Source organism: Balaenoptera ricei, chromosome 19 (genome assembly GCF_028023285.1).
Source record: "Balaenoptera ricei isolate mBalRic1 chromosome 19, mBalRic1.hap2, whole genome shotgun sequence".
Taxonomy (NCBI): Eukaryota; Metazoa; Chordata; class Mammalia; order Artiodactyla; family Balaenopteridae; genus Balaenoptera; species Balaenoptera ricei.
The window spans coordinates 14,902,442-14,921,894 of record NC_082657.1 but is presented as its reverse complement, the minus strand read 5'-3'; the positions used below and the strand labels follow the sequence as shown (position 1 = coordinate 14,921,894).

General features: G+C 36.6%; 1 long non-coding RNA gene across 3 annotated transcripts in view; it reads left to right on the top strand.

Moving 5' to 3' along the window:
* The window catches only part of LOC132354372 (uncharacterized), a 56,222-nt gene that overhangs the window by 22,233 nt on the left and 14,536 nt on the right, over positions 1-19,453 (top strand). The window contains exons 3-7 of one of the 3 annotated variants that reach the window (XR_009499247.1): positions 7,427-7,505; positions 9,355-9,417; positions 10,557-10,700; positions 11,267-11,456; positions 12,365-12,572. This is a non-coding gene — a long non-coding RNA (uncharacterized LOC132354372). Of the gene's footprint in view, positions 1-7,426; positions 7,506-9,351; positions 9,418-10,556; positions 10,701-11,266; positions 11,457-12,364; positions 13,107-19,453 lie in introns of those variants that run through there. The other 2 variants (XR_009499245.1, XR_009499246.1) reach the window with 2 other exon arrangements.

Genomic DNA, 19,453 nt, shown 5'->3' with positions numbered 1-19,453 from the left:
TGGTGTGAGGTGATACCTCATTGTAGTTTTGATTTGCATTTCTCTAATAATTAGTGATATTGAGCAGCTTTTCATGTGCTTCTTGGCCATCTGTATGTCTTCTTTGGAGAAATGTCTATTTAGGTCTTCTGCCCATATTTGGATTGGGTTGTTTGTTTTTTTACTATTGAGCTGCATGAGCTGTTTATATATTTTGGAGGTTAATTCTTTGTCCGTTGATTCATTTGCAAATATTTTCTCCCATTCTGAGGGTTGTCTTTTCGTCTTGTTTATGGTTTCCTTTGCTGTGCAAAAGCTTTGAAGTTTCATTAGGTCCCATTTGTTTATTTTTGTTTTTATTTCCATTACTCTAGGAGGTGGATCAAAAAAGATATTGCTATGATTTATGTCAGAGTGTTCTTCCGATGTTTTCCTCTAAGAGTTTTATAGTGTCTGGTCTTACATTTAGGTCTCTACTCCATTTTGAGTTTATTTTTGTGTATGGTGTTAGGTAGTGTTCTAATTTCATTCTTTGACATGTAGCTGTCCAGTTTTCCCAGCACCATTTATTGAAGAAGCTGTCTTTTCTCCACTGTATATTCTTGCCTCCTTTATCAAAGATAAGGTGACCGTATGTGTGTGGGTTTATCTCTGGGCTTTCTATCCTGTTCCATTGATCTATATTTCTGTTTTTGTGCCAGTACCATGCTGTCTTGATTACTGTAGCTTTGTAATATAGTCTGAAGTCAGGGAGTCTGATTCCTCCAGCTCCGTTTTTCTTTCTCAAGATTGCTTTGGCTATTTGGGGTCTTTTGCGTTTCCATACAAATTGTGAAATATTTTGTTCTAGTTCTGTGAAAAATGCCAGTGGTAGTTTGATAGGGATTGCATTGAATCTGTAGATTGCTTTGGGTAGTATAGTCATTTTCACAATGTTGATTCTTCCAATCCAAGAACATGGTATATCTCTGCATCTATTTGTATCATCTTTAATTTCTTTCATCAGTGTCTTATAATTTTCTGCATACAGGTATTTTGTCTCGTTAGGTAGGTTTATTCCTAGATATTTTATCCTTTTTGTTGCAATGGTAAATGGGAGTGTTATTTCTTTTTCTTCTCTGATTGCTGTGGCTAAAACTTCCAAAACTATGTTGACTAATAGTGGTGAGAGTGGGCAACCTTGTCTTGTTCCTGATCTTAGTGGAAATGGTTTCAGTTTTTCACCATTGAGGACAATGTTGGCTGTGGGTTTGTCATATATGGCCTTTATTATGTTGAGGAAGGTTCCCTCTATGCCTACTTTCTGGAGGGTTTTTATCATAAGTGGTGTTGAATTTGTCGAAAGCTTTTTCTGCATCTATTGAGATGATCATATGGTTTTTCTCCTTCAATCTGTTAATATGGTTTATCACACTGATTGATTTGTGTATATTGAAGAATCCTTGCATTCCTGGGATAAACCCCACTTGATCATGGTGTATGATCCTTTTAATGTGCTGTTGGATTCTGTTTGCTAGTATTTTGTTCAGGATTTTTGCATCTATGTTCATCAGTGATATTGGCCTATAGTTTTCTTTCTTTGTGACATCTTTGGTTTTGGTATCTGGGTGATGGTGGCCTCGTAGAATGAGTTTGGGAGTGTTCCTCCCTCTGCTATATTTTGGAAGAGTTTGAGAAGGATAGGTGTTAGCTCTTCTCTAAATGTTTGATAGAACTCACCTGTGAAACCATCTGGGCCTGGGCTTTTGTTTTTTGGAAGATTTTTAATCACAGTTTCAATTTCAGTGCTTGTGATTGGTCTGTTCATATTTTCTATTTCTTCCTGGTTCAGTCTGGGAAGGTTGTGCATTTCTAAGAATATGTCCATTTCTTCCAGGTTGTCCATTTTTTTGGCATATAGGTGCTTGTAGTAATCTCTCATGATCCTTTGTATTTCTGCAGTGTCAGTTGTTACTTCTCCTTTTTCATTTCTAATTCTATTGATTTGAGTCTTCTCCCTTTTTTTCTTGATGAGTCTGGCTAATGGTTTATCAATTTTGTTTATCTTCTCAAAGAACCAGCTTTTAGTTTTATTGATCTTTGCTATCATTGCCTTCATTTCTTTTTCATTTATTTCTGATCTGATCTTTATGATTTCTTTCCTTCTGCTAACTTTGGGGATTTTTTGTTCTTCTCTCTCTAATTGCTTTAGGTGTAAGGTTAGGTTGTTTATTTGAGATGTTTCTTCTTTCTTGAGGTAGGATTGTATTGTAATAAACTTCCCTCTTAGAACTGCTTTTGCTGCATCCCATAGGTTTTGGGTCATCATGTTTTCATTGTCATTTGTTTCTAGGTATTTTTTGACTTCCTCTTTGATTTCTTCAGTGATCTCTTGGTTATTAAGTGGTTATTGTTTAGACTCCATGTGTTTGCTTTTTTACAGATTTTTTTCCGTAATTGATATCTAGTCTCATAGCGTTGTGGTCGGAAAAGATACTTGGTACAATTTCAATTTTCTTAAATTTACCGAGGCTTGATTTGTGACCCAAGATATGATCTATCCTGGAGAATGTTCCGTGAGCACTTGAGAAGAAAGTGTATTCTGTTGTTTTTGGATGGAATGTCCTATAAATGTCAATTAAGTCCATCTTGTTTAATGTATCATTTAAAGCTTGTGTTTCCTTATTTTCATTTTGGATGATCTGTCCATTGGTGAAAGTGGGCTGTTAAAGTCCCGTACTATGATTGTGTTCCTGTCGATTTCCCCTTTTATGGCTCTTAGTATTTGCCTTATGTATTGAGGTGCTCCTATGTTGGGTGCATAAATATTTACAATTGTTGTATCTTCTTCTTGGATTGAACCCTTGATCATTGTGTAGTGTCCTTCTTTGTCTCTTGTAATAGGCTTTGTTTTTAAGTCTATTTTGTCTGATACGAGAATTGCTACTCCAGCTTTCTTTTGATTTCCATTTGCATGGAATATCTTCTTCCATCCCCTCACTTTCAGTCTGTATGTGTCCCTAGGTCTGAAGTGGGTCTCTTGTAGACAGCATATATATGGGTCTTGTTTTTGTATCCATTCAGCCAGTCTATGTCTTTTGGTTGGAGCATTTAATCCATTTACATTTAAGGTAATTATCGATATATATGTTCCTATTACCATTTTCTTAATTGTTTTGGGTTTGTTACTGTAGGTCTTTTCCTTCTCTTGTGTTTCCTGCCTAGAGAAGTTCCTTTAGCCTTTGTTGTAAAGCTGGCTTGGTGGTGCTGAATTCTCTTAGCTTCTGCTTGTATGTAAAGGTTTTAATTTCTCCATCAAATCTGAATGAGACCCTTGCTGGGTAGAGTAATCTTGGTTGTAGGTTTTTCTCCTTCATCACTTTAAATATGTCCTGCCACTCCCTTCTGGCTTTCAGAGTTTCTGCTGAAAGAGCAGCTGTTAACCTTATGGGGATTTCCTTGTGTGTTATTTGTTGTTTTTCCCTTGCTGCTTTTAATATTTTTTCTTTGTGTTTAATTTTTGATAGTTTGATTAATATGTGTCTTGGTGTGTTTCTCCTTGGATTTATCTTGTATGGGACTCTGTCTTCTTCCTGGACTTGATTAACTGTTTCCTTTCCCATATTAGGGAAGTTTTCAACTATAATCTCTTCAAATATTTTCTCAGTCCCTTTCTTTTTCTCTTCTTCTTCTGGGACCCCTATAATTCGAATGTTGGTGCGTTTAATGTTGTCCCAGAGGTCTCTGAGACTGTCCTCAATTCTTTTCATTCTTTTTTCTTTATTCTGCTCTGCAGTATTTATTTCCACTATTTCATCTTCCAGGTCACTTATCCGTTCTTCTGCCTCAGTTATTCTGCTATTGATCCCTTCTAGAGAATTTTTAATTTCATTTATTGTGTTGTTCATCACTGTTTGTTTGCTCTTTAGTTCTTCTAGGTGCTTGTTAAACGTTTCCTATATTTTCTCCATTCTAGTTCCAAGATTTTGGATCATCTTTACTATCATTATTCTGAATTCTTTTTCAGGTAGACTGCCTATATCCTCTTCATTTGTTAGGTCTGGTGGGCTTTTGCCTTGCTCCTTCATCTGCTGTGTATTTCTCTGTCTTCTCATTTTGCTTAACTTACTGTGTTTGGGGTCTCCTTTTCCCAGGCTGCAGGTTCATAGTTCCCGTTGTTTTTGGTGTCTGTCCCCAGTGGCTAAGGTTGGTTCAGTGGGTTGTGTAGGCTTCCTGGTGGAGGGGACTAGTGCCTGTGTTCTGGTGGATGAGGCTGGATCTTGTCTTTCTGGTGGGCAGGTCCACGTCTGTTGGTGTATTTTGGGGTGTCTGTGTCCTTATTATGATTTTAGGCAGCCTCTCTGCTAATGGATGGGGTTGTGTTCCTGTCTTGCTAGTTGTTTGGCATATGGTGTCCAGCACTGTGGCTTGCTGGTCGTTGAGTGGAGCTGGGACTTGGCGTTGAGATGGAGATCTCTGGGAGATTTTCACCGTTTGATATTACGTGGAGCTGGGAGGTCTCTTGTGGACCAGTGTCCTGAACTTGGCTCTCTCACCTCAGAGGCACAGCCCTGACGGCTGGCTGGAGCACCAAGAGCCTGTCATCCACATGGCTCAGAATAAAAGGGAGGAAAAAAGAAAGAAAGAAAGAAGATAAAATAAAGTTATTAAAATAAAAAACAAAAAATAATTATTAAAAAAAAATTTTTAAGTAATTAAAAAAAAAAGAAAGCAAGAAAGAAGAGAGCAACCAAACCAAAAAACAAATCCACCAATGATAACAAGTGCTAAAAATTATACCAAGAACAAAAACAAACAAAAAAACAGACAGACAGAACCCTAGGACAAATGGTGAAAGCAAAGCTATACGGACAAAATCACACACAGAAGTGTACACATACACACTCACAAAAAGAGAAAAAGGGAAAAAAATATATATATCGTTGCTCCCAAAGTCCACCTCCTCAATTTGGGATGATTCATTGTCTATTCAGGTATCCCACAGATGCAGGGTACATCAAGTTGATTGTGGAGATTTAATCCGCTGCTCCTGAGGCTGCTGGGAGAAATTTCCCTTTCTCTTCTTTGTTCCCACAGCTCCCAGGGTTCAGCTTTGGATTTGGATCTGCCTCTGCGTGTAGGTCGCCTGAGGGCATCTGTTCTTCGCTCAGACAGGACGGGGTTAAAGGAGCAGCTGATTCGGGGGCTGTGGCTCACTCAGGCCGGGGGGAGGGAGGGGTACGGAGACCGGGGAGAGCCTGTGGCAGCAGAGGCAGGCATGACGTTGCACCAGCCTGAGGCATGCTGTGTGTTCTTCCGGGGAAGTTGTCCCTGGATCACGGGACCCTGGCAGTGGTGGGCTGCATGGGCTCCCGGGAGGGGAGGTGTGGATAGTGACCTGTGCTTGCACACAGGCTTCTTGGTGGCGGCAGCAGCAGCCTTAGCGTCTCATGCCCATCTCTGGGGTCCGCACTGATAGCCGTGGCTCGTGCCCATCTCTGGAGCTCCTTTAAGTAGCACTCTGAATCCCCTCTCCTCGCGCACCAGGAAACAAAGAGGCAAGAAAAAGTCTCTTGCCACTCCGGCAGCTCCAGACTCTTTCCCAGACTCCCTCCCGGCTAGCTGTGGCGCACTAGCCCCTTCAGGCTGTGTTCACGCTGCCAACCCCAGTCCTCTCCCTGGGATCCCACCGAAGCCGGAGCCTCAGCTCCCAGCCCCGACCCATTCCGGCGGGTGAGCAGACAAACCTCTCAGGCTGGTGAGTGCTGGTCGGCACCGGTCCTCTGTGCAGGAATCTCTACCCTTTGCCCTCCGCACCCCTGTGGCTGTGCTCTCCTCTGCGGCCCCGAAGCTCCCCCCTCCGCCACCCGCAGTCTCCGCCCACGAAGGGGCTTCCTAGTGTGTGGAGACCTTTCCTCCTTCACAGCTCCCTCCCACTGGTGCAGGTCCCGTCCCTATTCTTTTGTCTCTGTTTTTTTTTTTTTTATTCTTTTGCCCTACCTAGGTACATGGGGAGTTTCTTGCCTTTTGGGCGGTCTGAGGTCTTCTGCCAGCGTTCAGTAGGTGTTCTGTAAGAGTTGTTCCACATGTAGATGTATTTCTGATGTATTTGTGGGGAGGAAGGTGATCTCCACGTCTTACTCTTCTGCCATCTTGAAGCTCCTCCTCGTTATATTCTAATTGGCCTTACATTACATTTATTAATGAACTAACATCTTTATGATATTTAGTTTTCCAATTGTTTACCTAAAACAATATATCAGCCAGTTATTTTATCAGCAAAATGGGTTTATTTGGGAACAGCAAAGAAATTGCAATTCAGGACGTGCAATCTATGGCAAACCACAGGCAAGTCCAAAGGAGAGAGTTTTTTTGTTTTGTTTTATAGAGGAGAAGAGGGAGTGGGAGTGGCTATTACAAAGAGTTCATTGGAGGAAACTAAGAGTTTGAAGTGAGTGGCATTTTACTGGCTGAGTTGTGACAGTCGCTCACTGGCTGGGCTGTTGCCAGGAAAGGAAAAATTCTTCCTCCTACTTGATAATAATGTAGTATCCTTCTTCCTGTTGGAGATGCAAAGTACCTCTCTTCCTATTGGGTATGCAACTGACATGAGTGGTTGGTTTTAAGAACTCTGCCTTCTGGCCTCCCAAGTCCTTTTTAAATTAGTTTGTTTGTTAATTTTCACATTTTCCCCTTTTGATCATGATCTTTCTCTGACACCTGAAACTAACACAGCATTGTAAATCAACTGTACTTCAGTTAAAAAAATAAGATTTTTCTCTTGAAAGCATCGCTGACCAAGAGTCAGGTTTTTCCTGGTTCAGCAGCCTTTTCTCCCTCAGTGCTAGGAAGGACCTTTCCTGGGTGTCCTGTCTCACACTGGATGGAAAGTGCACAGATTGGAAATCTGTTGAGATCACATTTGAATAACAAGGAGTATATTTACAAATTTTTGTTAAGTGTCTACTTAGGAGTGGCATTTGGTGACACTGGATATACATGTTGAACTGTGATACTTTCAATTTTCCTAAGCAGTTGTGCTAACGTGCATTCCCACTATTAGTGTATAAGAGAATTCTTGTTATGCAACCTTAAAGGCATTTGATATTGTTTCTCTCCCATCTTTTCATTTTAGCCATTCTGTTGAGTAGTTGGTAGCATTGTGTTTTAATTCACATTTCCCTGAAAATTGCAGTACTGCTTTATTTTTGTTGACTATTTGGATACCCTCTTTTAAGAAATGCCCATTGAAGTCTTCCACACAGTGTTCTATTTAGTTGGCTGGGTTTTTTCTTCCTGGTTTTTAGGAGTTGATTTTTATTCTGGATACAACTTGAGATATATCTATGTCTATATAGCTAAATATCTATGTATAGCTGTCCCTATCTATCTATCTATATCTATATCTCCACACATTAATCTACCCATCACCCATTAATCTTTAATCTTCCTTGCTTTTTTGGTACAGGAAATCCTGGACTCAACTCCTACCTTCTCTGCTTCAGATCAGAAATCCACAAGTACTCCAAAGAAACCAGGGTTCGGGTGTATGTGTGTATTTCATATATAATATCTTGCATATGATGGCTTACCTTTTACTCTCTTATTGATGACTTTGATGAACAGTAGTTCTTAATTTAGAAAAGCAGAAAATGTGCTTGTTTTTTCCTTTTGAACTATCAATTTTCCAAGTACAGAGTTATTTAAATAGCCACCTTGCTGACATTGGAAATGTTCTTTCACATATATATATATTCATTGATTTTCATTGATTAAATGCATTTCAATAAATGATCATCCATCTCCCTCCCTCGCTCTTGCTCTTGCTCTTGCTCTCTCCTGTTGTCTCAATGTTAGCCTGGCTCGCTTCTTAAGCTGTTCCCTATGTTATTTTGACATCACTCACTAATCTGTGCAATCTTCCTTACTTTTTGGCACAAGAAATCATGGACACACATACCTTCCTTGCTTTAGATTAGGAATCTGCAAATTCTCCAAAGAGCTCAGGTTGATATTAGTAGGGAATAATACTTAAAGACCACAGTTTGGATGATAGGAATGTGCATTACTGTTACCTTTCCTAGGGAATAATTCGTTGACAGGCTTCTCTGTTTTTTCAAGGGAAGTTGGTCTACTTACACTTTATCTTTTTTAGAGTTGGTTTTGATCAGTTCTTTTCCTAAAAAAAAACTATTTCACATACAGATTAAAATTTATTTACAAAATAATCTTGTATAATTAAAAAAATATATTCTTTTAGACATTTCCCCTTTGTCATTTAAAAGTTTTCTCTTCCTCTTTTTTTCTTTATTAGGTAGGCCAAGGATTTATTTCTCTTACTGATTTGTTTTTAAGAATGAGCTATTTTATGTTTACCCCATCTTTTTCTATTTTTTGACTGATTGCATTTTGTCTTTATTCCTTTCTTTTGCTTTATTTCAGCTTACATTCCTTTTCTATCTTTTTGTAGGGTGCTTACTTCAGTCTTATATTTAGGTTAATATAACCATTTAAGTCTTTGACTTTTTTTCTGAGCACTAAATTGGTATGTCATCCATTCTGATGTTATTTTTGTCATCAAAATTTTCTAGTAAGTCTGATATTTTAATTGTTTTTAATATTTATTTATTTATTTAGGCTGTGCCGGTTCTTAGTTGTGGCACAAAGGATCTTCGTTGAAGCGTGCAAACTCTTAGTTGTGGCATGCATGCAGGATCTAGTTCCCCGACCAGGGATCAAACCCAGGCCCCCTGCATTGGGAGCACAGAGTCTTACCCACTGGACCACCAGGGAAGTCCCTGATAATTTGTATTTCCTCATTGAAACAACAGTTGCTTAGTTAAGTACATTGTTTACAAATAGAAGAGCTTTTAATTTTTTGCTGTTATTATTTAAATTGTTATTGTGTTATGTTCAGAGATTGTTTTGTTTCAAACTCCCTCCATTTTTATACTTATATTGTAATCACGGAGAATTTCTTCTCCATTCATTTCAAATTGAACCTTACATCCACTATTTAGATTTTTCATAGGCTCTTCTTTTATCTAGATTGGCACCCTCCAGGTTTTATCCCAAATATCCTTTTTAATAGATTCCTTGACACTCCTAGTTCCCCAGTTTCCTCATGCCATTCACTTACTCTGCTTTCTCCAAAATTATAGTCTCCTTGTTCAGTTTTTAAATAACTGTTCAATATGATACATGACTGCTATAATATCTAAAAATCATTCAGATACTTTTCCATAAAGAATAAGAATGGTTGGTTCTAGATGTAAGGGGATAGAAGGGAAACCTGTGAAATGTTATGAAGTAAGCAGACTGAGCATCCAGGAGGGTTGAATAATAGTAAAACTCAACTGAATGTATGTTAATTATACACATCTCTATGCACAGCAGGGAAGGAACAATATTGGTGGAGACATCTCTGTTTGATTGGATAACTGCTTAAAGAATTATTAGGTAAAACAAGGACCTTTTTCCTTTTACACATTTGGCTGAGCTACCTTGAATTTCCTTTAGTTCTCATATATATAGGAAGTAAAGTAGGAAAAAGTGCATTTAATCACTGCAGTAAGGTATGAGAGATTAGAGGCAGGGAGAAATGTCTTTTGAGTGTTGTGAAATTATTTAAATTAAGTGATTATTATGATATTCAACTGCATTACAGTGACTTTGTAATGTTTTCTTCTAGTATCATAATTTGACAGTTATTTTATTCTACAGTTAATCATTTAACACCTGCTGTGTACTGGTGAATTTATTTATTTTGAATGAAATAGGAATTATATCTTCCTTTGGGACGGTTTGGGAATCAGAAACAGCAAAGCAAAGTGAAAATTAATGTATATGTGTTGAAATCTGTGACATGAAGAAAAGAATCATGATGTTGTGATTGAGAATAAACAACATGGATCTACTTATAGTCAGCAGGGCAAGCATTTCTGTGCAAGAAATGTTTAACCTAAGATGAAAGGATGAATAGTCAGCCTTTCATTGAGCCCAGGAGAGGTGATTCTTAGGAGATGAAATAGCCTGTAAAAAGATGTATGAAATGGAAAGGTTGTGGGCATAATCTAGGAGCTGAACGGTAGCAAGTGTCCTAAGAGAGTAAAGAGGACAGTTTCTTCCAAAGAAGTCTTTAGGTAAGCAAAGGCCGTATTATATTCTATGGTAACATGTTTGGATTTTATTTTAAGAGTAAAGGAAATGATTAATATTATTAAATGGGAACTCCTAAACTTTGATTTATATTGGAATCATCTTGTGAAGTTATTAAACATGTAGATGCCCAATGACTCCTCTAGATTTCATTCACCTTGGTCTGGGGTGGTACCCAAATAGCTGTACTTGTAAGAAGCTCTCCAGATTATTCTGATTGACACCTAAATTTCAAATCACCACAATCTTACATAATCTCTCATTATTCTCTCAGCTCATATTGTTTTGACTTCAAACTACCTAATTATATTGAAAGTTCTTTAAGCCATTTATTTCTTTACAAGAATTGTTTTCATTTTGTATCCTATTTTTAAGATAGAAACTGTATGTTTTGCTGGCTGCTAGAAAATAATCTTTGTTTGCTTTTTGTTTTCTTTTAGGTTTACTCTCCAGGTATAAGACCAAGAAGTTATCTCCAGAGAAGGACATTTATGAAATCCGTTTATCCCGATGGAAGATAATAGGAGGAAGTAAAACTCCTTGTCTTAAAGGATCTATTTTGAGAAATGAGTGGCAGAGCAAAAGTGAGTTTGAGGGTCAACAGGGACCTCGAGATAGATATTTCAGTCAAATGAAAATCATCTATAACATGCCAACATATAGAAAACATTCATCTTTTACTCTGAATCAGAGAATTCATAGTAGTCAGAAACTTTATGAATATAGGGAATGTGGAAAACCCTTTAGTTGTGGCTCAAATTTTGTTCAACATGAGAAAATTTATTCTAGTGATAAACTTTTGATTTTAAAGAATGTGGGAATACGTTTAATAGTGTCTATCGGGAATTCCCTAGCTGTCCAGTGGTTAGGACTCGGTGCTTTCACTGCCGTGGGCCCGGGTTCGATCCCTGGTCGGGGAACTAGGATCCCGCAAGCCATGCAGTGTGGCCAAAAAAAAAAAAGTGTCTATCATCTAAGTGTACATCAGAAAATTCATACTGGTGAGAAACTCTATGAATGTAATGAATATGGGAAGGTCTTTAGTTGTAGCTATCAGCTTACTCTGCATCAGAGATTTCATACTGGTGAGAAACCCTATGAATGTCAAGATTGTGGAAAAGCTTTTCTACTTGTTTTTTTCCTTACACAGCATTAGAAAATTCATACAGGCAATAAACCCTGTGAATGTAAGGAATGTGGGAAAACTTTTAGTGCATGTGGTCAACTTACCTGTCAGCAGAAAATTCATACAGGCAAAAGAAGCCCTGTGAATGTTAAGGAATGTGGGAAGGCCTTTAGACTCGATTTTTACCTCACTGAACACAGAAGAATACATACAGGTAAGAAACCTTATGAATGTAAGAAATATGAAAAAACCTTTAGTGTGCGTGAACAGTTTAATTGACATAAAACAGTTCATACCGGTATAAAACCTTTCGACTGTAAGGTATGTGGGAAGGCTTTTGTAGAACCTTAGAGTACATCATAGAATGCATACTGGTAAGAAATCATATGAATGTAAGGAATGTGGGAAGACTTGTGGGAGTATATTCTCAAGATAGTGTACATAAGAAAAAATTCATACTGATGTGAAACCCTACAAATGTATAGAATGTGGGAAAGCCTTTAAATTTAGTTTCTACTTTACTGAGCATCAGATAATTCACACTGGTGAAAAGCCCTATGAATGTAAAGAATGTGGAAAGGCCTTTATTCATAGAACAGATCTAAAAGAACATCTGAGAATTCATTCTGGTTTCAAACTCTATGTATGTAAAGAATGTGATAAGGCCTTTAGTTGATGTGGACAGTTGACTCAACAGCAGAAAATTCATATGGGTGTAAAACGCTATGAATGTAAGGAATGTGGGAAGGCCTTTAGTCGTAGTGGAGACCTTAGACCATATCAAAGAATTCATACTGGTGAGAAATCCTGTGAGTGTAAAGAATGTGGGAAGGCCTTTAGACTTAATTCATACTTTACTGAACATCAGAGTTTTCATACTGCTGAGAAACCCTATAAGTTATGTAGGAAGGTCTTTAGACAACATTCGCATCTTTATCGGCATCAGAGAATTCATAATGTAATGGAATATGTGAAAGCATTTCCACGTCATTTTCTGTTTATAGAATAGCAAAATATTCATGCCAGAAAGAAATTCTGTTAATGTGACTCTTTTTCCAGACATGTTAATTTAGTAAGTGTGTAACAGCCTTCTAATACCTCTCAATCCTTCTTAAATTTTAGGAAGTTCGTATTAGGAAATAAACCTGTTAATGTAACTGTTAACCAAGAATTCCAAGAACAGAGACCTGGTTGAAGAAAAAAAAAAAGAAAGAAAGGAAAAAAGCGCTTTTATTTGGGGTTTGTTAGAACTGCAGCCCAAGAAACACAAACCCAAGAAAGTACTCGAATTGTGTTCTGCTGGACTATAAAATGGGGTAGGCTTAAAAAGGTAAAAAACTGCAAAGTTACATAAGTTGTCAAGAATTAGGATGTGAGCTGGCAAGAGGTAAGGTGCTTGTTAAACAAGGATGCTTTGGGGTTCACAATGATTACATAATTGTGTCGGGGTGGGAGACTTTTAAACTACAGGGTTGCAACTAGCACCTGCTAGCAGATACTGTTTTGAAAACAGCTGGTGCTGTCCTTGAGTTTAATACAATTCAGAGAAAATTCAGGTTCTCAGTGATGCGTGAATGTGCCTCAGACCAGATCCTCAGTGTCCGCCAGATTCCATTTTTCTATGCCTGAACTATGAATACTGCATTATAATTTCAATTTGTCATCAAAATAATTGTGGGGAAGTTTTTAATCAATGACATATACTTATCATCATTGCCTTTACTATCTATGTGATAGTGGGCAACACATTTACCCTTCTGTGTGTCATTTGTAAAATGGTACCCACCTAAAAGTGTGGTTGATAGTTTATAACATGTACAATATTTTGCAAAAAGTACCTGGCCAAAAAACTCCTTTGAATGAATAATGGATATGATTATTATTTTTATTATTATCAACATTATAATTAGTGAGTTTCTTAATATAAAGACATAATGCAGGTAACAAATTTAGAAAGTCATTCATCACTTACTGTATTTCAGGAAATTCATCTTTGATAAAATCCATAAGAATATAAAGAACATGTAAAGATCAAATGCAGACCTCATTGCTTAAGTTCTACCAGAAAATTAGAGCTGAAAATTAACCCTAAGGATTTAGTGAGTGTGAAAATATTAAGAATATAGCTGCTGAAACATCAGGGAACGGTGTGAAGGATTTTACCAATAATATAGAAGTTAAAAGGATAACAGCAAACTGCCTAGAAAATATTTACCAACTTTATTATGAAAAATTTCTGACAAAAAGATAGAACGCATTCTATAATGAACATCCATTTACCATTCACCTAGATTTGAAGATTTACTTTGTATATTTGCTTCATTTTTCTATAAAATATAATTTTTGCTGTACCATTTAAGAGTAAATTGTAAACATTATATCACTTTACCCTCAATAAATCAGTTTGTATCCGAGAAGTTAGAATAATACATATTACCCAAATATTATAATCACACCTTAAAAATTAATTCTATACAACATTCTAATATGCAGTCCATATTTAATTTTCCCTAATATTCTCAAGAATATCTTTTAACAAGGATTCACTCTCCAGGCTCATACATGTTAGTGGTTATGTCACTTTTAAACTGAACAGCACTCCCCCATCTTTGTTTCATGGTTATGTTTTTTTGAAGAGTCCATCACAGTTGTCTTAGAATGTCTTGAGTTCTTGGTTTGTCAAATTTATTTCCTCATAATGTTGTTCATCTTGTTACACTGTTTCTAAATTGAAACTTAAGTAGAAGCTTGATTTGCCTCTTGTTAAACATTTTTAGCAAGAACACTTCACAGGTATTTGTGACTGCCAGATCTCTCATTATAAAACTATCTATCTTATTTTTTTGCAATTAGTAAGTAATTGGGTAATAATTTGCACCTCCTCTTGGAAATGTATAATAATCTATATGTATAAAACAAGTAATAGATTAAACTAAAAGTCAAATTTTAAATTATAAGCCATTCAGAAAGGACTGGTACTGAAATGTCTGTATTTCAAAATTTGTGAGATGTAGCCAAACCTCTTTTGATGCATACAGGAAACTAAAATTAAGGGATGGGACTTTTTGTTATCTCCCACCTCAGCACCTATTCCAATGTCTTTCTCATATATTAGGCACTTGATAAAACTTGAAAAAAATAAGCATTCAAGTGAAAAAGTTTAAAAATTACAAAATAAAACGAATGCTAACAGAAGGAAGTAGTTAATGCAATTTAAATTAGAAACTAATTTTAAAAAACACTCGTTGACTTACCCAATTTTTCCAAATTTGATAAAAGGAAAGAAAAGAAAAATGACACAATTATAGCATCATGAATAACAATAGGGATATTATTAACACAGATACTGATGTTCTTTGTGAGGAAATATTATGTAAATTTATTTCAATATATACAAAATTCCAGTTAATGAATTATTTTCTAGAAAGTGAACTTTATTGAAATTGATAAAACATAATCAAGCCTGAAGAGACTATTAATGACTGGGAAAGTTAAATTTAGCCAAAAAGCTCCTTTTTATAAGCCAGCAGATAATCCTTAACAGAATTTTCCCAGTTCATGCTGCATGACTGATGTAATCCAAATGACAAAACTAGAGAATAGTTATTAAAAGGCAAAATCTAGATGAGTTCTAATTAAATAGAAAAGGCCAAAAGCTAAATAGAATATTTGTCAGCAAAATGATATAAAAGCATTATGCAGTAAATTCTCATTTATTTGAAATAAACCAGCATTGGAAATTTCTAATTATGTATATATCTAGCTTAAATGATTGAAAAAAGAATTGATAAAGTTCTGTTATCTTCTAGATTCATTCTTTTAGCCTTACTATCACTGATATTGTGCTGATTTCTCAAAATGAAAAAGTGCTCTCTCATTTTAACATTTTGAAGATGATACAATTTAACAATCAGTGGTGTCCTATAATTACTTTCAAGTAAATACCAACCAAGATTTTTATGTGTATGAAAAGCTTTCATTGGTATTTTCTGCTAAGATCAACAGTGTTCCAGTATCAAAACATTTTATATTTGATGGAATATATCGTATGTATATACACATGCCTATACACACTCTAGGCATAAGGATAAATTTAATTCTTTATAAGAATTTCTTGAAAACAACTGTCAAAACAAAGGTACTTCAATGTTTTTGTTTAGATTTTAATAAATGGTGCTGGGACTATTATACATACAATACATACCACATATAGGCAGCTCCTGAAAATCTAAATAACTTCTGGTGAATATCAGAGAATACCTGAAGTACTTGGCATTAGATCATCTAAGGAAACCAGATGATCTAAGACCAGAACACGAGAAAATATACACCACAATTTAAAAAGTAAGTGTGGCATAATGTGATCTATGTCTAGGGTTTGTCACAAGGAACACGAGTGGAGACAGTGTCAACAGTGAGATTGTTTGCTGGGAGAAGTAATTTCACCTAGCATATCACCCTTCCTTAAACTAGTTAGCAAGTACTATTGTTTGCTTCTGGGAGAATGTGAGAGGCTACTGATTGATATTATTCTGGAAAAAATAGGAGCATCCCTACACCTAGGACTAGCTGGCAAGAAATTTTGTACCACAACAGACCTCCTGCTAGCCTGTCTCTCTCTAGAAACAAATCAGAGTACAAATCAAGGCAGCACATCCTAGTCCTGCCCTGAAGCAGATTACATCAAAAGGATCCTCAAGTGTAAAACTGAGTATATGTCAGGATTACCAAACATTTGATAAAAGTTGATTCTCATATAATTAATAGAGAAACAAAGCTAACCAACTGGAAATACTACCAGTAGAATAAACAGAATAGGACTTTAAAGTATGAATTGAATCCTCAAAATGATGTGAACATATATACTATATCCCCAAAACAGAATCTACTAGAGATTACACAAGTTATTTAAATGTTTTTGCAAAAATAACTCAGTAGAGGGACTTCTGTCTAAAAAGATGGAATACATGTCCTTTTCCCTGTTCTTCCTGCTAAATACAACTCAAAACTCTGGACATTATATATAAAACAAACAAGATGACTCTCAAAGATGAAGAGAAGCTAGGGACCACAGGACCTAAGGAGCAACATGGGGTGAGTTCCGCATGTTTCATTTATATCCCAAACTTGGAGCTAAAGAAGCTGGTAATTGAAATGCTAATGTGCAGAGACTGAAAAAAAAGTCTCAAGAAAAGCCTATTCTCTCCAACCAGAGAAACAAACAGGAAAGGACAGCCTAACAAGACATGAAACTTTTAAACAACTGCTCTACTTCAGGCAAACACCACCAAAAAAATCTGTGGCCCTATCCCCACCACTGACACCAGGGGCCAAATGGAGACTCCAGCCCTCTGACCTTTAACAGGTTGTAAAACAGTATCCCCAATGTCCCCACCAGACTGTGTCAGAAAAAGTCGAGTATGAAGTCCAGCCTTTAATGGGCCCCTCCACTACCAGTACAATGTCAATGGTGCCTAAATGGGGAGCCTGATCTTCCATAACCAATGAAAATATTGTTCAGGAAATGAGAAATCAAGAGCAGCCTCAGATGAAAATGATTTTTCACAACAGGCATACCCTCAAAGAATGACTTCCAGGATTTGTTGCCAACAAAACTACCCCCAAAGAATGCCTAAAGAAATACCTGTAAACAAAAATGAAACATTAAAGAATCGTGAAAAACAAGGAAGGTAGAAAGAACACCATAAGAGCAAAACTGTGGGTACAGTAGACTTTCCTTTTCTTTCCTTAATTATGTTTGACAGTTGAAACAAAAATCATAACACTGTCTAATGTGGTCTTCAAGAAATATTCAAGTCAATTAGAAATGAGAGAGAAGAAAGGAAAAGTAAGGTTTCTACACTTACAGTGGATAAATGTTGAACCATTCTACTTCAGTATGTACAGTTGGCCCTCCATGTCTGTGGGTTCCACATCCACAGGTTGAAAATATTTGAAAAAAAATTCCAGAAAGTTCCAAAAAGCTAAACTTAAATTTGCCACATGCTGGCAACTATTTACATAGCACTTACATTGTATTCCCAACTATTTACATAACATTTATATTTTATTAAGTATTATAAGTAGTCTAGAGATAATTTATAGTATACAAGCATGTGTGTAGGTTACATGCAAGTACTACACCATTTTATGTAAGTAGGGAATAGAGCATCTGTGGATTTTGGTATATGCAGTGGGTCCAGGCATTAATACACTGTACCAGGGGACAACCGTATATATTATGTCGTGCCTAGATCAACTCTTAAAAATATATATGAGACCCACAAATACTCTGAACAGAAAAATAGCAGAGTAGGAAACTGCAGCAGTCCATCCAACCACAAAAGTAATTAATAGACTGGCAAAAACAGAATCAACTTTTTCAAAAATCTGGAAAATAATCAAAAGCGTACAGCATTCAGAGAACTGCTGAATCAAGAAAAAAAACAAGTGTTATCATACTAAGTGAAGTAAGAAAGACAAATACCATATGATATCACTTATATGTGGAGTCTAAAATATAACACAAATGAACTTATCTATGAAACAAACAGACTCAAAGATATAGAGAAAAGACTTATGGTTGCCAAGGGGGTGGGGTGGGGGAGGGATGATTGAGAGTTTGGGATTAGCACATGCAAACTATTATATATAGAATGCATAAACAAGTTCCTACTGTATAGCAGAGAACTATATTCAATATCCTGTAATAAACCATAATGGAAAAGAAAAAATAACCAAGTGAATCTCAGAGTTTTGTGGTATTTTAATTTACCTTGATCCCATGCCTCATTCCCCAGTTCAGCAGCAGTCTTGACTTCAACAGCCCACACTCCCAATACTGCTACATAGAATCTATAGGAAAGGGGAAATCACAATAGGAAAGGCAAATATATATTAAGGATTGAAGATTACTTAAATAACCCAGTATGTAGATTAAAAATAAATTTTTAGAATTATAAAAGTGATAACTATAATAAACAGTAAAAGGATAAACATGAAGATATAAAAGAGGACATCAAAATAAAAGTCTGGGAGGAGGGAAATATAAAAATATACATCTTTTAGGGGCTTCCCTGGTGGTGCAGTGGTTGAGAGTCTGCCTGCCAGTGCAGGGGACACGGGTTCGAGCCCTGGTCTGGGAAGATCCCACATGCCATGGAGCAACTAGGCCCGTGAGCCACAACTACTGAGCCTGTGCGACTGGAGCCTGTGCTCCGCAACAAGAGAGGCTGCAATAGTGAGAGGCCCACGAACCGCGATGAAGAGTGGCTCCCGCTTGCCACAACTAGAGAAAGCCCTCACACAGAAATGAAGAGCCAACACAGCCAAAAAAAAAATTTAAAAAAAAATTAAAAAAAAAATACATCTTTTAGAACATGATTTAACTTGAATGATTATCAGTGTAAAGCAAGTAGATATAGTTATGGGTCAGCATACTTGAACTCCACGGTAACTACAAAGCAAAAACATACAATAGATTCACAAAATATAAAATAAAAAGAAAGGAACTCAAGCATATCACAAAAGAAAATCATCAGAAAAAAAAAGGACTGCAAAACAAGGATTAAATGGCAATAAATATACACCTATCAATAATTACTTTAAACATCATTGGACTAAATGCTCCAATCAAAAGACACAGAGTGGCAGATTGGGGGAAAAGAAAAAGAACCTGCAATATGCTGCCTACAAGACACTCACTTCAGGGCGAAAGACACACTGACTGAAAGTAAGGGGATGGATAAAGATATGTCATGCAAATAGAAAAGAAAAAGGGGGTAGCAATACCCATATCAAACAAAACAAAGGCCATAAAGTAAGACAGAGGCATTACATAATGATATAGGGATAAATACAAGAGGAGGATATTACATTTGTTAACATGTACACACCCAAAACAGGAGCACCTAAATATATGCAGCAAATACTAACAGACACAGAGGGAGAAATTGACAATGCAATAATATTAGGAGACTTTAACACCCCACTAACATCAATGGACGGATCATACAGACAAAATAAATAAGGCAAGAGAGATCCTAAATGACACAATAAACCAGTTGTACTTCATTGATATCTACAGAACACTACATCCAAAACAAACAAAAACAAACAATACACATTCTTTTCAAGCACCCATGGAATGTTTTCTAGGATAGACCACATACTAGGTCACAAAAGCCTTAGCAAAGAAGAGGATAGAAATTA